We start from the raw sequence: 19,751 nt of genomic DNA, 5'->3' as shown, positions 1-19,751 counted from the left end.
ACTACAGGCATCGAAAAATGCTTTCAACGCTTCGCCCATTCACTTGAATGGGGTGACGTAGTTGATTTTGAATCTTCGCCGAACTGCATTGTGGGGAGCGGAGCGTGGCTTTGCAAGCATCGCAAGCATCAAAAGTTGAGCAATGTTCAACTTTTGAGGCTCGATGCTTGGCATCAGCCAATCAAATCATGCGTATGCAAATCTGACAGTACATTAGCGCTAGCCAATCAAACCGCGTGTATGCTGGGAGAGAGTACGCAGGTCATTTCCTGATATTCAAAAAAATGGAGCGGTAGTGAATCACCCGGTGCTGTATGACCAGTCTCTGTTCATATACCGGGATACAAACCGGAGGAGCCAGGCATGGAGGGATGTGGCAGAGACAGTGGATGAAACTGGTAGGTTTTCGCCTGTTTGGGGATTTTATATCCAGTTTACTACGTTTTAACATTGCTATTGCTTTGTATGCCGGGGGCGGGAGATTCCTGATTGGTTGTTGGACACCTTGGGCGCGTGAAATCGCCAAGCTTCAGACACGCCCAGTTTCAAGATCTTTTGATGCCTGTAGTGTAGACGGGCCGTTACGGTACGTCCACACAGCAGCTTTAAACAAATCTTCCACCGCTTCCAACGCTTCTCTGCCCATTGACTTTGAATGGGGATGACGTCACTTTGCCTCGCTTTTCGCCGAACTGCATTGTGGGGGAGCAAAGCGAAGATTTCCAGGATTTCCAGGATTCAAAAGTTGAGCAATGTTCAACTTTTGAAGCTGAGCTGGAAGCGTCAGCCAATCAAATCACGTTTATGCAAATCTGACAGTACAAGCGCTAGCCAATCAAACCGCGAGTAAGTAGGGAGAACCAGACCGCAGTTCATTTCCTCATATTCCAAACGAGAAATGATGGTAGCAAATCACCCGGTTCTTTACGACCAGAACTATTAACGGGATACAAACCGGAGGAACCAGGCATGGAGGGAGGTGGCAGAGACAGTGGGTGAAACTGGTAGGTTTTCGCCTGTTTGGGGAGTTTATATATATATATATATATATTGCTCGCATAAAATCCCCGGGGTTTTTTGCTTTGTATGTCGGGGGCGGGAGATTCATGCGATTGGTTGTTGGTCGCGTTGCTCGCAAAAAATCCCCAAGCTTTCAGACACGCCCAGCTCCAAGATTTTCAAGATTTTTGAAAAGCTGCTGTGTGGATGTACCATTAGTGTTTTTCATGAGGCATTCTCAGCATTTCCCCACATACAGTAGGTGGAGGTGTCCAGCTGACTTCCTCCCGCTGCATCACTCCGATCAGTCTGCAAGGTGATATTTCATTAATGCCAATGACTAAAACCTCATTACCCCAGCTTCCCTTGTGGACAAAGAGAGTCTTAAAGATGGAGGATGACCATCTGGAAGTCATCAAGAGGGATCACAGTGCAGAGCGGCAGAGATAACCGTTTAACTGCTGTCCAGAACACCAGCGTGATCCATTTCATGCACATGTGGCCCTTAAGTGTAAATGAGGGGGGGCGCCCACTGTTGGAGGGCGCTTTATGCTTTATTGTGTTTGTTCCTGTCATTTTCTCATCGCCATCAGCATGGGCTTTCTTTCAAGCTCCTCTAACAACTTCTTCCACTTTGCATAATGTTTGTTGTCGTGGCAACCAATTGGCAATATGGTCTTTGGGCTATTCATGGTATGGCGTTTGAAAAGATTGCAAAAACACTTATCAAATAAAAACAGTAGGAGAAATACCTGCTGTGCTGAACATGTTATGTAGAGAACAGTGCAGATCTTCCCTATGGACACCAGGATTAACCTAGTCTAAAATAAGGAACATTAATAGTGTGATATAGGCACAGATATAAGATCAATAATACACTTTATTTTAGGGCACCTTTCAAAACATTCAATGTTACCTTAAAATAAAATAACAAATAAAATATGAGTGGCATTACAATACAAACATGTGTTGAGTAGGAAACCACAGAGGAACATTACATTCAAAGGAGCAATTAAAGTGAGTGAAGCCAGTTTGAACAAATGATCTTTGAGGCTTGATTGAAAATAACACAGTGTCTGACATTATCACATATGTTATATCATTACTCATATCATTGATTACTATTCGTGGTTATCAAGTATCAGACACTTAAACAACAGAGAAGGTTTTAAGAAATAGGACTATACTGACAAATGACATCTTATCCTTTCATTGTCTGTTCTGTAGGAAGGAGGAACATAACAGAGTGGGATTACACTTAAAAACGGAAGTTTGTTCCAATACGAAGATTGTGTCCTTAAAACAAGCCTCCTCGTAATTGTATGCACATTATTTATTCAGCCATTTGCTGTTTAATCTGATGGGAAATATATCATTCAAAAGAGAGAAAAAAGCATAGAAAACTCAACAAGTCCTCCAACTCATACGACCAAATGGGTCGATTGTTTTAAGCCCTTATTACGACCAAATATGTCGTTTGTTCAAGCGCGTAATACGACCTATAATTACGTTTTAAAATTGTCGGCCTCGAGTGCTCCCGTTGAATGCAAACGTTACAGAGGGTTGTTTATTCACAAATAACCCTCTGTAAAATCCTAAATTGTAGTATAGTTTGGCCATTAAAACGCTTTATGATTAGATTTCTAGCGAGAAGTATATATTGTACTTTTAGAATCCACGTCCAGTCGATATGTAGGATCTATAGTTTGATAGATATTACGAAGATGATTTGAGGTTTCGTCAGGAGAACGTGTATATGCGGCAAGCTTCCATGTAAAGTTACGGGTTGAAAACAGTATTTCCGGTCTCGCCGTTTTCATAATAAAACCAATGATCAAATGATTTAACAGTGATATCTGCACTACTCATCCACTAAAAAAACATCAGTTTATCCTAGTTAATTATACGACATTAATTGGTTTAAATTGTGTACAATGCTTTTGTGTTTTCCCCATAGGTTTTTCTCTTTCGATTCTGAGAGACACATTTCTTTTTTCAGAGGTTTTGATAGGCTAAAATCACGCCGCAATGCACGTCGGGATATGGTGTTTATGTGATATGAAATCGGAAAACATTAAAAATAATAATAATAATACTTTATTCCGAGTGTTCTTGCTTTTCTCTTTGAAAGTCATCACATAATGGCATTGTAATACACGGTTCGGCTGCATTAAATATTACATATCTGCCCTAGATATGTATTTATAGAGCCCTGATCAGAAGACCTTTTGACAAACTGGAAGAGATGCCGCCAAAACTGAATACGTGACGTGAACCATAAATATATCAACAATTAAACAACATCTTCCATTTCTTTTCACACAATACGTCTCCTTGCAGTATCAACACTAATTCGGCTGACTTTTATATTTGATCCAATTAGTAGATAGTCTGTATTTACACCATAACGGTGCACAGCTGATCGAAAGGGACTTTTTTGTAGTTTTTAAAGATATTACTGATTTTCTGAACTACCTTTCCAACTCCTCATGCAGTTGACTGTTACAGGTCTATACAGGTTCATGGTACAATGCATAAGCTTCACATCGAGAGACTGAAACTGTATTTTCCTTTACCGTTCTGTTTTAAACTCACAATAAAGTGAATAGTCATATTATGTACGATATTATTATGTTTTATTAACTAGACCACTGGTCTAAACCGCACCTCCTAGTGGTTAAAGCACGTTATTGAATGTAGTTGTTGAATAAGTTATATTTATTTAGTTATTGATGAAAACATTTAAATATTAAGAGTAGCCTACATACAAAATAGGGGTCAATGATAGAAATATAGAATGGAAAATATCTAGAAGATACTGTAGTGATCTCTACAATAAAACAGTTTAGTGCAGGACGTCCAAAGACATTAACAGGAGGATGTGCAAAACAGACAAACTGATAAGGCTGCATTTTACTCAGGTGTAACTAAAGTCTGATTTAAGGGTTGTTTATATTTCACATCATTAATCAGAATCTGCAAAGTAACAAAAATAAATGTAGTACCAGGTTAACCTCTGAATTGTAGTGGAGTAGAACAAAGTAGTACATGCTGCTGTAACAAAAACATTTCCCAACTTGGGATCAATAAAGTATCTTATCTTAAGATGATCGATGGCTACTGCCATATTTGCTAAATGTGCATCTGAACCTTGACAAGTGCATGTTTCAGGCTTATCAATGAACAACAGGAGGGGTCACAGACATAAGACCAGCTGTTAAAAGCTCTTCTGACCTTAGCTGTCATGTGGGTATATTAATGCTGCCCATTATGGACACAAGCAATTTTCACCCATGTATTAATTATATGTTTTAAATGTGATAACACCAATGTGTTTCGTATCCCCTAAACCTCCAGGGATGTATACAGTTTAATACTGGCAACTTCTAATTGTGGGAAATACGAAAACGTCTTTTAAAACTACATTTCCCAGTAGAGACGTGCCATAGAACATGTTGCGAAACACACAATAGGCAGCAAGTGTAATTCTGGGGGGGAGGGCCGGGCTGGACCCGGGGGCTGGACCCGTCCAAGTCCAGTTTTGGATAGTCTGGCGTGGTTCCATTCCATTTCAAAGAGCTGTTTGACAGCGTAACCTTGTCGCACTGCCACTCCAATATCCAATCACAGAGCTTGAGGGCTAATCACGGGGTTTGTAAAGCAAGGCGGAAGTTGTAGTCCCAAACGATAGCTGGGGATTCTGGGTAGTGTAGTGTCTTCGGAAACTCTGTCGTGTCTAAACTCCGAAAAAACTATTTGTTTCTCCGAATCGAAGGTTAAAAACACAAAAGCATTGTACACAATTTAAACCAATCAATATTGTGTTATTAACAAGGATAAACTGATGTTTTTTAGTGGATGAGTAATGGAGATATCACTGCGTAATCATTTGACAGTGTGGGGAATACTTCCGGTTTTATTATGTAAACTTCGAGACCGGAAATACTGTTTTCACCCACGCTAACTTTACATGGAAGTTGCCCCATATACAGTACACGTTCTCCTGGCGAGACCTCAAATCATCTTCGTATATCTATCAAACTGTAGATCCTACACATCCACTGGACGTGGATTATAAAAGTACAATATACACTTCTCGCTAGAAATCTAATACAAAAGCATTTTAATGGTCAAACTATTCCACAATTTAGGATTTTCCAGAGAGGGTTATTTGTGAATAAACGACCCTCCGGAGCGTTTGCAATCGACAGGAGCATGTTGTTTCTTACACGACCACTAGAGGGGCTACACTTTAAAACGTGTCTCTGGGTCGTATTTAGCTGCTGAACAATCGACCTATATGGTTGTTTTTTGTAGGAGGACAGGCTGAGAAAACTAGGCGAACGCTCAATACACGCAATGACGTCACCTTTGCGCCTCCCCGTGAACAGGGCTTCAATCTACGGCAAGCCTTCAACCTACGGCATAACACCGGCACACCGTCCTCGTCCGATCCACCACTCGCACACTCCATCGTTATTGTAGTCCACAGGGAACCCGAAATGTTCCCTCAGAGCTGATGTAAAAGAAGCAGGTTGGTTCTAGCTCCTCTTGTATTTTGTTCGTTTTGTTCATGGCTGTATAATAAGAACTGGATACAGCGTGGGAGGCGGGGCCTCATTCATTCCTATGAGAGCTGCTCATTGGCGCATGAAGATAAAATGGCCCAACTTTTGAGGGAGCGAAACGTCACAGATTACCCGTCATGCCTGAGAAGTACCTGTATGTGCACTCATAGAGCATGCGCAACTTTAACCACGCCCTCCAAAAGGCTCGTTCACATTAAGCACGTCAATTTGAACACGTAACAGCACCGTGCGTTCATGACAGCATGGTACTGGATTGTTATATGAAATATTTGGTATTAACGAGGCGGCAGTTAGCAGCTAGCGGCTAGCTAGTAATTATGCTAATGTACACATCAATCGTTATGTACTTTTATATTACGCTGTAACAGGATCTAGTGATATCCAAGCAACAGAGCTTCATTTAGCATGATACTTGTGTGGGTTGTACATGAAACCACTTAGTAATATATACAAATTAGGGCTGTCAAGTTAACGCGTTAATAAAAAAATTAATGCCACTAATTATTTTAACGCGATTAACGCATGTGTATTTTTTGTCCTCGGCCGCCCCGTAGTTTCAGAGCGCATCGAGTTTAAAATACCATCTACAAGCTGATGCTGCCCGCTTGTGGCAGACCACACTTCCACGCTCACCGGCAGGCACCGACTGGTCATCGGGAGGACCGGGAGGGTGTGTGTATGTGTGGCGCGAGCGAGAGAGAGACCTTACGTGTATTGTTGTTGTTAGCATCTGGTGCTAGCTAGCTGCTCCAACATATATATATATATATATATATATATATATATGTTGGAGCCTGTGTGTTGTATACTGTATGTATACACACAAATGAACAACCTTTGTTGTCAAAAACAAATAACAAGTTGTATTGTAGTGTTTATTTTAGTGTTGTTTTATGCTTATCCACATTTTGATTTCAGAGCCCAGGACAGGAGAATGCTATATTAGGGCTGTCAAACGATTACAAATTGTAATCAGATTAATCACCATTCGAACTATGTCCAAAATATGCCATTTCTTTATATGTATATTGTTGTGGGAATGGAAAGATAAATGAAAGAAGGCGGATATATCCATTTAACATACAGTATCTATGTTTATTATTACATTTTTCTGCGTGTCAAAATGAAAGACAGACCACACACCTATCAATCATCAAACCGGAGGGACTTAATTCATTGTGTTGATTTCTATCAACGGGGGAGTACTTCAGGAAAGTCGACGGGGGACTTGTGGAGTACTTCGTGACCACAGAGTGTGAATGTTGTGATCAGCTGTTTTAGCGCAGTTCTACAGTGAAGGGGGGAGTCTCCCTCCGCAGCCGGTTGGCGTAGTGTTGGCACAATTCCGTTGTACAGCCCGACGTTAACAGCAGCCCTGTCTGTGCACACGGAGACCGACTCTGTCGTCCGGTGATCTAACCGCCTTCTGGAAAAGCTTCACAGGTACATCGGTACGCAAATGCGCTTTGTGACACAAGTGACGGTACGCATTTCAGATTACACACATAACCTGCGTACCAGTTATGTGCTCCCACGCCATTATCTTGATTCTGATTGGCCAGAAGACATTATCAAAGATGTTCTATTGAGAAGACAATCACTACGTGACAAAAGTTTTCAAAACCGTTTCTGGTCTTCGGTATTTCCAGACAAGTGGCTACTGAAATCAATCTTACTAACTGCTGTCTGTGCAATTTACTCCGCGAGTTGGCAGACTTTATTTTGCTTACTTTAACATAATTCATGGTGGTTCATGGTGGGGCTAAGCCATTTATTGGTATGGATGTAGCCTACCCCAGCCATACCCTGGCGCTGCCACTGGTGGGAGGTATGGGGCGGGCCATTCTGCACACGTTAAATGCGTTAAATATTTTAACGCAATTAATTCAAAAAAATAATTACCGCCGTTAACGCGATAATTTTGACAGCATTAATATATATATGATATTACAAATGATGAATTTGTAAACATGTGCAATATATCCATTATTGTAGCTCCGTGGGCTGGCAGTAAGGCGGTATGGGTCCGTTCTTATTGGGCAACCATGGGTAAAGATAAAACTCATGTAGTACTGAACACGTAACATGAACGTGCCAGGTGGCGCGGTCCCGTGGGTTAGATGCACGTTCATAATGCAGAGGGAAATAACTCTCAGAATAACGTTATTAGCACATTTTACAACTTGAGGAATGAATGTTTTTAATAAGGGCTATACAAACGTTCATACTGGGTAGTTTATTTACTTTAAAAATGTACAGACCACTCTTTCCCAATGTAAGTCAATGGGAAAACGTTTTTTCCGGGCCCAGCAACCTAACGGAAGTGTAGTACCGGCGTTTGGCCACAACGAATATTTTCCTCAGAGTCCGGCACACTTCCTGGGGGCTTGGTTTTGTTGTGTTTTCTTCTTCTTCTTCATTTGTTGTTTAAGGGCGGCTGGCAAACAGCTTTTAGGCACAATACCGCCCCCTGGATTATATATAAGAGTGTAGAGCAGGGGTTTTCAAAGTGTGGGAAGGTGAGCCTCCCCTCAGAGACCATAAGAACAGCCGCGCCCCCCCTCCCAATTATTATTGCTATTATTATTATTATTATTATTATTATTATTGTTGTTGCTATAATGCAGGGGTATTACTATAAAGTGGAATGCCCTTACCACCTACTAGCCTAGTTAAATCAAAGTGGTTACTTTTTTTTGGCTTGGCAGTGTAGTTTTACACACCATCTTATTTCAACACAGTCTCACTCCCTGAACGTCCAGGAGCGACGCTTGGTCAGGGTTATATGGCGTGCAGTTGTGACGCACCGAGTCTCCTTCAGCTTCATAAACGGACGCAAAGAACTTTCAACTGATTGCAATGTATTCCCATCGGCTGCGGTATTTGACGCTCAGGGAAGCACCGTCCATGTCTGCGGCACTTAAAGGAAATGTGAGCGTCCATTCCCATTGGATAATGGAGGATTTTACACCCGGAAGTAAGTATTCTCCTTACTGTCGATTTATTTGACAGTGATATCTCCACTACTCATCAACTCAAAAACACCAGATTATCCTTGTTAATTACACAACATTGATTGGTTTACATTGTGTACCAGGGATGCAAAGTTGTCACCTTTCGGCGAAATTTGCCGTTTTGAATCCAAAATAGGTCGTTTGTGTGATTCATGTCGATCTGCAATACAAATATTTTTGGGGTATGGGGGGGGTCTGGGACCCGGAGTAATCTGCGGCCGCGAGCTGTTCTGTGCCATCATGACACGCATGGTGTTCTTTTTATATATATTATAATGCAGCGCGAGCTGTGTGCTCGAGTCTTCCTGCCTGTCGGCTCCGCTGCTCCGCGATGATGGTCTAGCTTCAGCAGCTACATTACCTATGGGTGCGTTCGTTAATATTGACTGTGCGGTCCGGAGTCACTGTGGCACAGACTTGACCGCTGGTGAACAGCTGTTAGAACGGGCCATTCAGGTGTTCAGAGCAGAGCTCCCTGTCGGAGCGGCAGAGCGTGATGTGAACTGAAACGTTTTTCTGTTGCAATATTATCGTTGAGCTAGCTAGCTAGCATACATTGTCACTATCTGCTAATGTTAGCTTGAGCCTTCGTTTTCTAATAGTTTTTTTCATAGGCTATAAACGGAGGTGGTATAAGTATAGATCTTGTACTTGAGTAAAAGTAGAAGTACTCAGATCTTGTACTTGAGTAAAAGTAGAAGTACTCAGATCTTGTACTAGAGTAAAAGTAGAAGTACTCAGATCTTGTACTTGAGTAAAAGTAGAAGTACTCAGATCTTGTACTTGAGTAAAAGTAGAAGTACTCAGATATTGTACTTGAGTAAAAGTAGAAGTACCATAATGTAGGAACAATCCTACAATCAAAATGTTACTCAAATACAAGTACAAAAGTATTATCATCAACATATAGTTAAAGTGGCGACAGTAAAAGTAGAAGTACTCAGATCTTGTACTTGAGTAAAAGTAGAAGTACTCAGGTCTTGTACTAGAAGTACCAGAGTGTAGGAATACTCGTTACAGTAAAAGTACTGCATTCAAAATGTTCCTCAAGTAAAAGTAGAAAAGTATTATCATCAAAATATAGTGAAAGTAGCGACAATAAAAGTAGTCATTGTGCAGATTGGTCCATCTCAGAATAATATATATGATATGTTTATAATGATTGATCATGAAAGTGTTCTTAAAGCTGGTAAAGGTGCAGCTAGTTTGAATGACTTTGTAGACTGCAGGGTAGCTGGTGAATTGACTCTAGGTGGAACTAAAGTCTGATTTAATACTTGATTATATTTCACATCATTCATCCACATCTGTAAAGTAACTAAAGGTATTAAATACATGTAGTGGCGTAAAGGTACACCATGTACCTCTGAACTGTAGTGGAGTAGAAGAGCAAAGTAGCAAAACATTGAAATACTTAAATAAAGTACAAGTATCTCAAAATTTTACCCAAGTAGTACTTGAGTTTATGAACTTAGTTACTTTACACCGCTGGCTATACAGATAGAAAGACTAACGGCCTGTCCACACAGCGGCGTGCGCTGACGCTTGCCGGCGGGCGTGTCTGAAACTCGACCAACAACCAATCACATGAATCTCCCGCCCATGACACACAAGCAGCGGTTTGATTGGCTAGAGCTTGTACTGGCATATGATTTCGATTGGCTGACGCTTCTGCCGAGGCGTCAAAAGTTGAACATTGCTCAACTTTTGCAGCGAGCCACGCCAGCTACGCTCCGCGTCGCTTCCCACGATGCATTCCGGCTAAAAGTGACGTCACCCCATTCAAATTGAACGGTGAAGCGTCAACGCACGCCGCTGTGTGGACGGGCCGTAAGCCCTGCACAGAGGCATGAAAATACACTTTTATAAATGCAACACTATTGTTTTTGCTCCCATTTTTCATGAGATGAACTCAAAGATCTAAAACATTTTCTATATACACAAAATAACCATTTCTCTCAAATATTGTTCACAAATCTGAAAAAATCTGTGATAGTGAGCACTTCTCCTTTGCCGAGATAATCCATCCCACCTCACAGGTGTGGCATATCAAGATGCTGATTAGACAGCGTGATTATTGCACAGGTGTGCCTTAGGCTGGCCACAATAAAAGGCCACTCTGAAATGTTCAGTTTTATCACACAGCACAATGCCACAGATGTCGCACGTTTTGAGGGAGCGTGCAATTGGCATGCTGACAGCAGGAATGTCCACCAGAGCTGTTGCCCGTGAATTGAATGTTCATTTCTCTACCATAAGCCGTCTCCAAAGGCGTTTCAGAGAATTTGGCAGTCCATCCAACTGGCCTCACAACCGCAGACCACGTGTAACCACACCAGCCCAGGACCTCCACATCCAGCATGTTAAACCTCCAAGATCGTCTGAGACCAGCCACTCGGACAGCTGCTGAAACAATCGGTTTGCATAACCAAAGAATTGCTGCTGTCAGAAACCGTCTCAGGGAAGCTCATCTGCATGCTCGTCGTCCTCATCGGGGTCTCCACCTGACTCCGGTTTGTCGTCGTAACCGACGTGAGTGGGCAAATGCTCACATTCAATGGTGTCAGGCACGTTGGAGAGGTGTTCTCTTCACGGATGAATCCCGGTTTTCACTGTTCAGGGCAGATGTGGGTGTGCGGTTTTCTGATGTCAATGTTGTGAATCGAGTGGCCCATGGTGGTGCATTTTATTGATAGCATTGTGAATGCACAGAGATACCGTGACGAGATCCTGAGGCCCATTGTTGTGCCATTCATCCACGACCATCACCTCATGTTGCAGCATGATAATGCACGGCCCCATGTTGCAAGGATCTGTACACAATTCCTGGAGGCTGAAAACATCCCAGTTCTTGCATGGCCAGCATACTCACCGGACATGTCACCTATTGAGCATATTTGGGATGCTCTGGATCGGCGTATACGACAGCGTGTTGCAGTTCCTGCCAATATCCAGCAACTTGGCACAGCCATTGAAGAGGAGTGGACCAACATTCCACAGGCCACAATCAACAACCTGACCAACTCTATGCCAAGGAGATGTGTTGCACTGCGTCATGATACATCATGATACTGACTGGTTTTCGGACCCCCCCAGACCCCCCCCAATAAAGCAAAACTGCACGTTTCAGAGTGGCCTTTTATTGTGGCCAGCCTAAGGTACACCTGTGCAATAATCATGCTGTCTAATCAGCATCTTGATATGCCACACCTTGGAGGTGGGATGGATTATCTCGGCAAAGGAGAAGTGCTCACTATCACACATCTTTTCAGATTTATGAACAATATTTGAGAGAAATGGTTATTTTGTGTATATAGAAAATGTTTTAGATCTTTGAGTTCATCTCATGCAAAATGGGAGCAAAAACAAAAGTGTTGCATTTATATTTTTGTTCAGTGTACATTTTCAAAATGCTCAGCAGTGCTTCCAAAATTATAAACTGACTGCTACACAATTAAAATAAATGCTTTTATATATTTCTATTAGATGTGACTCTTTGGCGTTTCTGTTATTATTAACACTGCTGCTTTAGTTGTTCTGACTGCTAAAATCCTCTATTATTCCTCATTTTAAAGCCGATATTCCGTGGGGTTGGGGGGCTTGGATCCTTGTCACCTTTTTCATACCTGATGAGTTTGCATCCCTGTGTACAATGCTTTTGTATTTTTCCCCTTCGATTCGGAGAAACAAATATTTTTTCGGAGTTTAGGATGGCAGAAGACACTACACTACCCAGAATCCTCAGCTATCGTTTTGGGACTACACCATGTGCTTTGCTTCACAAACCCCGTGATTAGTCCTCAAGCTCTGTGATTGGATGTTGGAGTGGCAGTGCGCAAAGTTTACAAGGAGCGTCAAACAGCACTTTGAAATGGAATGAATCCCATCGACGGCACACTAACCAAAACGGGAATCAAACGTGTCCTACCCCCCCCCCCCTCCCATTAGGTCACAGGCTCCTCCAACAGTGCAACACAATAAAACAGATACACAGAAAAAATTGTGCAAGTAAATATCCAAAGATATTATGATATATATATATATATATATAAGATATATATGTGAAAGATAGTAAAAAAGTGATAGGAATATGATATATTTGACAAATAATTTCTAAGTAGCAGCCAGATGAATATTATGGATGTTGTTTCAAAATGCAGGTGTTAGTCTTCTGGCCTGTGGGATGAAGCTGTCCCTGAGTCTGGTGGTTTTAGTCCGGATGCTGCGGTACTGCCTGCCAGGCGGCAGCAGACAGAACAGTTTGTGGTTGGGGTGATGGGGGTCTTTTATAATCCTGAGGGCTTTCTTTAAGGTTAACCTGGTATTTTTACTACATTTATTTTAGTTACTTTACAGATTTGGATTAATGATGTGAAATATAAACAACCCTTAAATCAGACTTCAGTTAAAATTCAGTGAAGGTGATTGTCAAGTGTAAACAATCAGGCGAAATATTTGATAGTTGGTGCTTGAGAAGACTAAACATTTATCTGCAGATCTCTATCAAGTATATTCATTACTCGTTATTCTCTAATCGTTCATCAAAAACTGTATATAATGGCTATTTTTCACATCCCTTTCAAGATTTCAAGATTTCCAAAGGTTTATTGACATATCATACACACAACTACCGTGTAGTTATGCAATGATGGCAAACTTGGGTCATAAGTTCTTCAGTCAAGTCTCAAGTCATGAATACCAAGTCAAAGTCAAGTCAAGTCTTTTATCAATGTTAGTCAAGCAAGTCTCAAGTCAAAAAATATGCGACTCCAGTCTGACTCGAGTCAAGTCATGTGACTCAAGTCCCCACCTCTGGTGGTCAGTCTGAAAGAGTTTCATTATCTCACAGATTTGTTTAAATGACTGAGTGAAGTCACTCTGAACCAGGGGCGGACTGGGGGGAAAAAGTGGCTCGGGGATTAATTGACAGACAGGCCCACTTATCGGCCGGCCGGCGACGAAAGTATGTTACTTAACAAAAGACCCTATGCATTTTATATTATTTTGGACCATTATTCATATAGTAATCACATTACCTGGGCCCTTGAGTTGCCTAGAGCAAAATAGTTACAGCATATACTGATTGATATACTGATAGTGATTTTAATGTTAACAGATCATTGATGCAATAACATTTTGACCCAATTTGCCTGACTTGACGCATGGAATAAAACATGGGCGTAGGAGGCATCCTCAATGTGGATGAGATTTTTTTTTAAATGTTGAAGTTAAATGCATCAATCTGGTGCACTTTGAGAGCAAAATTAGGGACTAAATCTATGGATACATCTCTCAACACCCATATGAAACAGAACTGTAAACAGATTTACTTTTTCTTTCAACATTTATTTGAACAGCAAGTGGAGGCAAAAGTGACTGCACCCAAAACAATAAACCTGCTAGCTAACTAGCCTAAACTCAGTAACAGAATGTGGGCACCACGTTCTTCTCCACAGCCGCGCGACCATAGACTGTGCGCGCGACCTCTGAGTCAGACGTCACTTCCCCCTTTTCTATCCTACGGTACAGCCACTCCTCCTGAACCCCGTTTCCCTGCCAAAACGTCTGTCTGCGGTTGGAGGCGCGTTCGGTAGCAGTAGGTCTATCAGATGATTTATTATATTTTAATTATATCTCCCTTCTGTGGGATGGAGTTTTTAGATCTGTGATCTGTGGGTTCATCACTAGGCCATTTTCACTTACACACTGGGTGATCTGATCCATTGTGTACATACACATATTGATTTGTTATTATTATTAGCTTTAGTATTACCAAATACAAAGTTTATTATAAGGTAAAGAAAAGCGGTTGTTTAAATACCTTTGTAGTCCTACTATCAAAGGAAACATTTATTTGTAAAATTTCTGTCTTTAGGATATTCCTATACCAAAAAGGAAAAACACCACAATAAATAACATTGTTGAAGTGATCTCCAACCGTTGCAATGTGATAAGGTGACACGCAATCCTAAAAGACTGACTTGGCATGGGTTGATCCAAACGGTGACAGTGAGAGATGACTGAAGGTGTTCAGATGGAGAACAATAGATGTCACCTAAGTGGGCTGTGCCTCACTCATTTATTTCCTTGACAACTTCATTCAGGTGAGATGCAGAGGGTGCAGAGCAGTGGCATTTATAGTCTGTGCGGAGGTGGAACCTCCATTATAAGCTGCAGCGCTCCAAGCAGGTCAGGTGACGTGAGTGTATGGCTGCCTGGAGGCTGGTTGTTCCTGACGGTGACATCTCATTCTGTCCCTCTCAGGATCTGGACTATAAAACAGCTTTGATGCTGTCAGGTCTGAAGCACATCCACCTCCTCTGGCTTCATAATGTAATGCTTAGAGCAGGCAGGGAGGAATTTGAAGCAGTAGAAGAAGAAGAAGAAGAAGAAGAAGAAGAAGAAGAAGAAGAAGAAGAAGAAGAAGAAGAAGAACCTTTATTAATCCCCCAAGTGGGCAAATGATATGACATAGCCCAATAAACTGAATGACGATGAAATGTGTTCACGTTGTGAGTCTGCAGTTGACCTTGGGAATCGAACAAATTAAAACGTATTATCATTTCCACTGAGTGGAGACCTCAACCAGAAGATTAGGAATCATACATTATTTTAGATTTTAAAAACAGTCAAATAATAAAAACTCTAGAGCATTTAAAATGGCATGTTCACCAATAATATTTTTTTTGATTGTGGCTGTTGTGATTTACATTTGTATGACTTCATTACCTGTGCTCTACAGTGTGACACACTGAGGTAAAAGTGCTGAGAGGCAAATGCTGGGTACTGAAAGGCACTGGGGACTGCTGGAAATAAAGGAGTGAAAGCACGAGCTGTTGTGATCACAGGGCTGAATAATTGCATGCTGACTTTTCTCAGCAGGGTAATCATATGTCATGTCTTTAATGGGAACAGAGGACAGGGCTCTGATGCTGCTGACAGACAGAGCACCTACAACAATTAGGCTAAACCAATCGAGCATGGATTTTGGTGATTATTAGAGAGGCAGTATTTCCACCCTTCCACACTTTTATATCACCTTACTATCAGTCAACAATACAAACATCAACTCTGTAACAGGTGATTTAAAGTATCTCATTTCCATTCTGAATGGATGTAGAATGCATCATCTGGATCAATTATGACAAGGAAAGGTCATTAGGGAACATTAAATACATATTTCTACTAACACATTACATTACATTGCATTTAGCTGACGCTTTTATCCAAAGCGACTTACAATAAGTGCGTTCGACCAACAAAATACAAACTTGAAGAAAACAGAATCATATCAAGTAAATAAGGTTTCAAAGAGCAATAACATTTCAAGTGCTACTCAACTGGCTTTAGATAAGCCAGTCCTTTATTAGTATATAAGTGCTCTGTTAGCAGTTCTTTGTTAGTCATTCTATCGCTCGAGGTGGAGTCAAAAGAGATGAGTTTTCAGTCTGCGCCGGAAGGTGTGTAAGCTTTCTGCCGTTCTAATGTCAATAGGGAGCTCATTCCACCATTTTGGAGCCAGGATAGCAAACCCACATGTTTCTGCTGATGGGAACTTGGGTCCCCTTCGCAGCGAGGGTGCAGCGAGCTGTTTGGTTGATGCAGAGCGGAGTGCACGTGCTGGGGTGTACGGTTTAACCATGTCCAGGATGTAGGGAGGGCCAGATCCATTCGCAGCATGGTACGCAAGTACCATTGTCTTGAAGTGGATTCTAGCAGTTATCGGAAGCCAGTGGAGGGAGCGGAGGAGCGGAGTGGTGTGGGAGAATTTAGGAAGGTTGAAGACCAGACGAGCCGCTGCATTCTGGATGAGCTGCAGAGGTCGGATGGCACATACAGGTAGACCAGCCAGGAGGTGGTTGCAGTAGTCTAGGCGTGAGATGACTAGAGCCTGGACCAGAACCTGCGTCGCTTTCTGGGTCAGCTGGGGACGTATCTTCCTGATGTTGTAAAGCGTGTATCTGCAGCAGCGGGTTGTAGCAGCGATGTTTGCAGTGAAGGACAGGTTGTTATCTAGGATCACACCCAGATTCCTTGCAGTCTGAGTCGGGGAAACAACAGAGGTGCCGATGTTGATTGTTAGGTCAAGAGTGGGACAATCTTTTCCTGGAAGGAAAAGCAGTTCAGTCTTGTCAAGCTTGAGCTTGAGGTGATGAGCGGACATCCACTGAGAGATGTCAGCTAAACAAGCAGAGATGCGTGCGACGACCTGGGTCTCTGAGCGGGGAAAGGACAGAATTAATTGGGTGTCGTCAGCGTAGCAGTGGTATGAAAAACCATGCGGGCTAATGACAGATCCGAGCGAGTTTGTGTACAAGGAGAAGAGGAGGGGACCAAGAACAGAGCCCTGAGGGACCCCTGTAGTTAATTTACAAGGGTCGGACTCCGACCCTCTCCAAGTAACACCTTTGGTCAATGTAAAATGTATTATACCTATATACTTGTTTGTCTCAAGAAAAGTTGTCTCTGTCCAGAAAGTGTGCCAATGCTTTAGTGACAATGACATTACATGTTATTGTGTGCTGGTATTAATAGGCTGTTTATTCTAATCTCATAGAAACATCTTGGGTTATGTTCTTTCACAGAGCCTCTGAAAGTAATGACTGCTTCAATTCACTTACCTTAAAGTAATTAACACTTTAACTTACTGTATGTTTATTTTATAAGAAATTCATTTATCAGTGTTGACTCAGTGCTCATCTACGTATAGTAGCATGCATAACTCACATACCCTAAGAATACACATTATTATTTTTTCTGAGGTCTTCAACATATAAGCATTTTTGTTATTTTCAGAAACAAACACTGACGAACACTGAGCTATGCATTCAGGAAACCTGTTTAAACATGACTCAACTTCTTTTGGAAGAATGAACAATGTCAACATATGCCTTTCCCCCAAACAGGCTTCTTGATTTGTCATAGTAGGAAAGGCACAGGTGAAACTGAAGCTGCTAAATGGAATTCATCCATCTTTTATTTTTGAAGTTACACCTGTGCATTTCAAACACACCTGCCAAACAATTATCCATGAAAAAAAGCTTTTTATTGATATGAAGACGGGTGAAGGCCTTTTAAAGAACAATTAGTGTAAGACATGTAGCACTAAACAGCTGCCACTGAGGTCACTCCAGGCATGAGGAGGATGCTAGGTGCTAAAATGTGTTATGTACAGGAATCAGAAAACTCCCTCGGTAAAGTCAGTTTTGTTTCGTATAGTCCCTGAAACAAGCTCCTAGTACTAGGATGGGTAACAAGCAGAGAACAAATGTCACTGTGTGTGCTGTGTGCAGGTATGTGTGACCAATAAAGAGGGTTTCATCCTCCAATTCTTCTTCTAAGCTCCAGCAGTTCTGTAAATCATATTTGACATTTGCACAGGGCACCTGTCCACACAACTCTGTTTGACATGTGTGTACATACAGTCATGTTATTTGTTGGTGCATGGACATAAACACAAGACAACTCAAACGTGCATACTTGGCATGTAATGTTAGTTATAATATCAGGAAAACCAGTCCATATTACTACAGAATATTTCTGAAGATAATAAAACATTTCTGAAAGATTACATATACAGAATTTTCATTTGAATAAAATATGATTTTCCATTAAGAGGCCATGACATAAACATATGGGCCGGCCCTCCACAGCGTGGTGTTGAAGCTCTGCTGGGCTGCTCATCTCTCATCCTGTCAGTGAGCAGGATCTGCCTCATGGAGGTCAGGCATCAGCATTACATAAACCAGTTCAAAGATTCTAGTAGAATCTTTAGAGAAGTGTATGTGACAATAATAAGTGCAATGTCACCATGAAAAACTGTTTGATTTTCTATTCAAAAGTTCCAAAGATTCAAAGTCTTTTTTTATGCACAGTAGCTACAGTGAAGATATGTAAAACTATACTAAAAATAAAAACAAAATACAAATATTGCAAGAAGAAACAGAGAATAGAGTAGAATAAACTAGTGCAGATTATGTATTATTTAGCCTAATTTTTTTTTGCATTTTCCTACACATGTCAACTAATATACATATGTTATAGCAGAATGTTTATTACAGCGTATTTCTGTATTCATTACAGTGGTAATGGTTTATCTCGTGGTATAAGCTACAGTATAGTGGACGGTGTGTTGTTCATTTGGTTTACTGTGAGGAGGCCCATCTATAGGCAATCAGCTGAAACTTTTCACCAGCTGTTGTATACATTGGCATGTGTGGTAGCTGCTAAATAAGGTCATGACATCTGGGATCATGTAGAACTCAGAGGATGCAACATGTATGACTGTATAAGGTTTGAACATCTCTGCCACGTATGCTGTTTCAAGTGTATGTTGGTGTGTGTTTTACATGTATAAAGCACATGAGATCTTTGTGGTCTAGGGAGCATTGCTGTAGGACTGCTTGAGAGCAGAGGTAATGTTTTGCTCATTATTATTGATTGTTGTACAACGAAATAATAATTGATCAACTATACCTGTGTTTGTGTTTTATTGATCCCTCTCTGTTTCATTCTTTCCTGTTGTGAGTGCTACATTTCCACAACACATACGTTAAAGCATTTTTCTAAATACACTTCTTAGAAGGTTGGTTGGTACGGTTTAGGCAACAAAATACTTGGTTAGGTTAAGGAAAATATGTGGTTTTGGTTCAAATGACTGTGTGGAATACTTGGTTAAATTAGGGAGAATAACTACTAGGTTATGTAGAGGAAAGGATTGTGATTTGGCTGAAAACGAAGTTAACGGAATTATTACAGTGCTTATGTGATATTGTCGTAATCTCGTATTGTCACTGTCCTAAAATGGCATTGAGACAATTCTTTATTGCAACATAAAGATGCATCCTAATGCAGACTTGCAGCTACTTGGAGGTTGGAAGAATGTGTTTTTCTTTAAAGTCACCAACATGTACTGTCCCTCCCAGACCGAGCAAGGCTACAAGCCTTATTTGAATACGTTTAGCAAGGATGTGTTCAATTACTTATTATTAGTTTCACTTGTACAAGAAAAAACATGTGACTATAATAATCTTCTTTTGTAATTTGTTTTACAAAAATGACGTTTGTCTATGTTGAAAAGCAGTTGACCTACTGAATGAAAGCTGCAATAATCAGTCGATCACTCAGTTCATCAACAAAAATGAGTCAG

General features: G+C 41.1%; 1 protein-coding gene across 3 annotated transcripts in view; it reads left to right on the top strand.

The window, feature by feature from the left end:
- The window catches only part of ntm (neurotrimin), a 639,130-nt gene that overhangs the window by 414,103 nt on the left and 205,276 nt on the right, over positions 1-19,751 (top strand). The gene's annotated exons all lie outside the window — the stretch shown is intronic.

Source organism: Pseudochaenichthys georgianus, chromosome 14 (genome assembly GCF_902827115.2).
Source record: "Pseudochaenichthys georgianus chromosome 14, fPseGeo1.2, whole genome shotgun sequence".
NCBI lineage: Eukaryota > Metazoa > Chordata > Actinopteri > Perciformes > Channichthyidae > Pseudochaenichthys > Pseudochaenichthys georgianus.
Note: the sequence above shows the minus strand (reverse complement) of the source record. Positions and strands in the feature narration are given on the sequence as shown.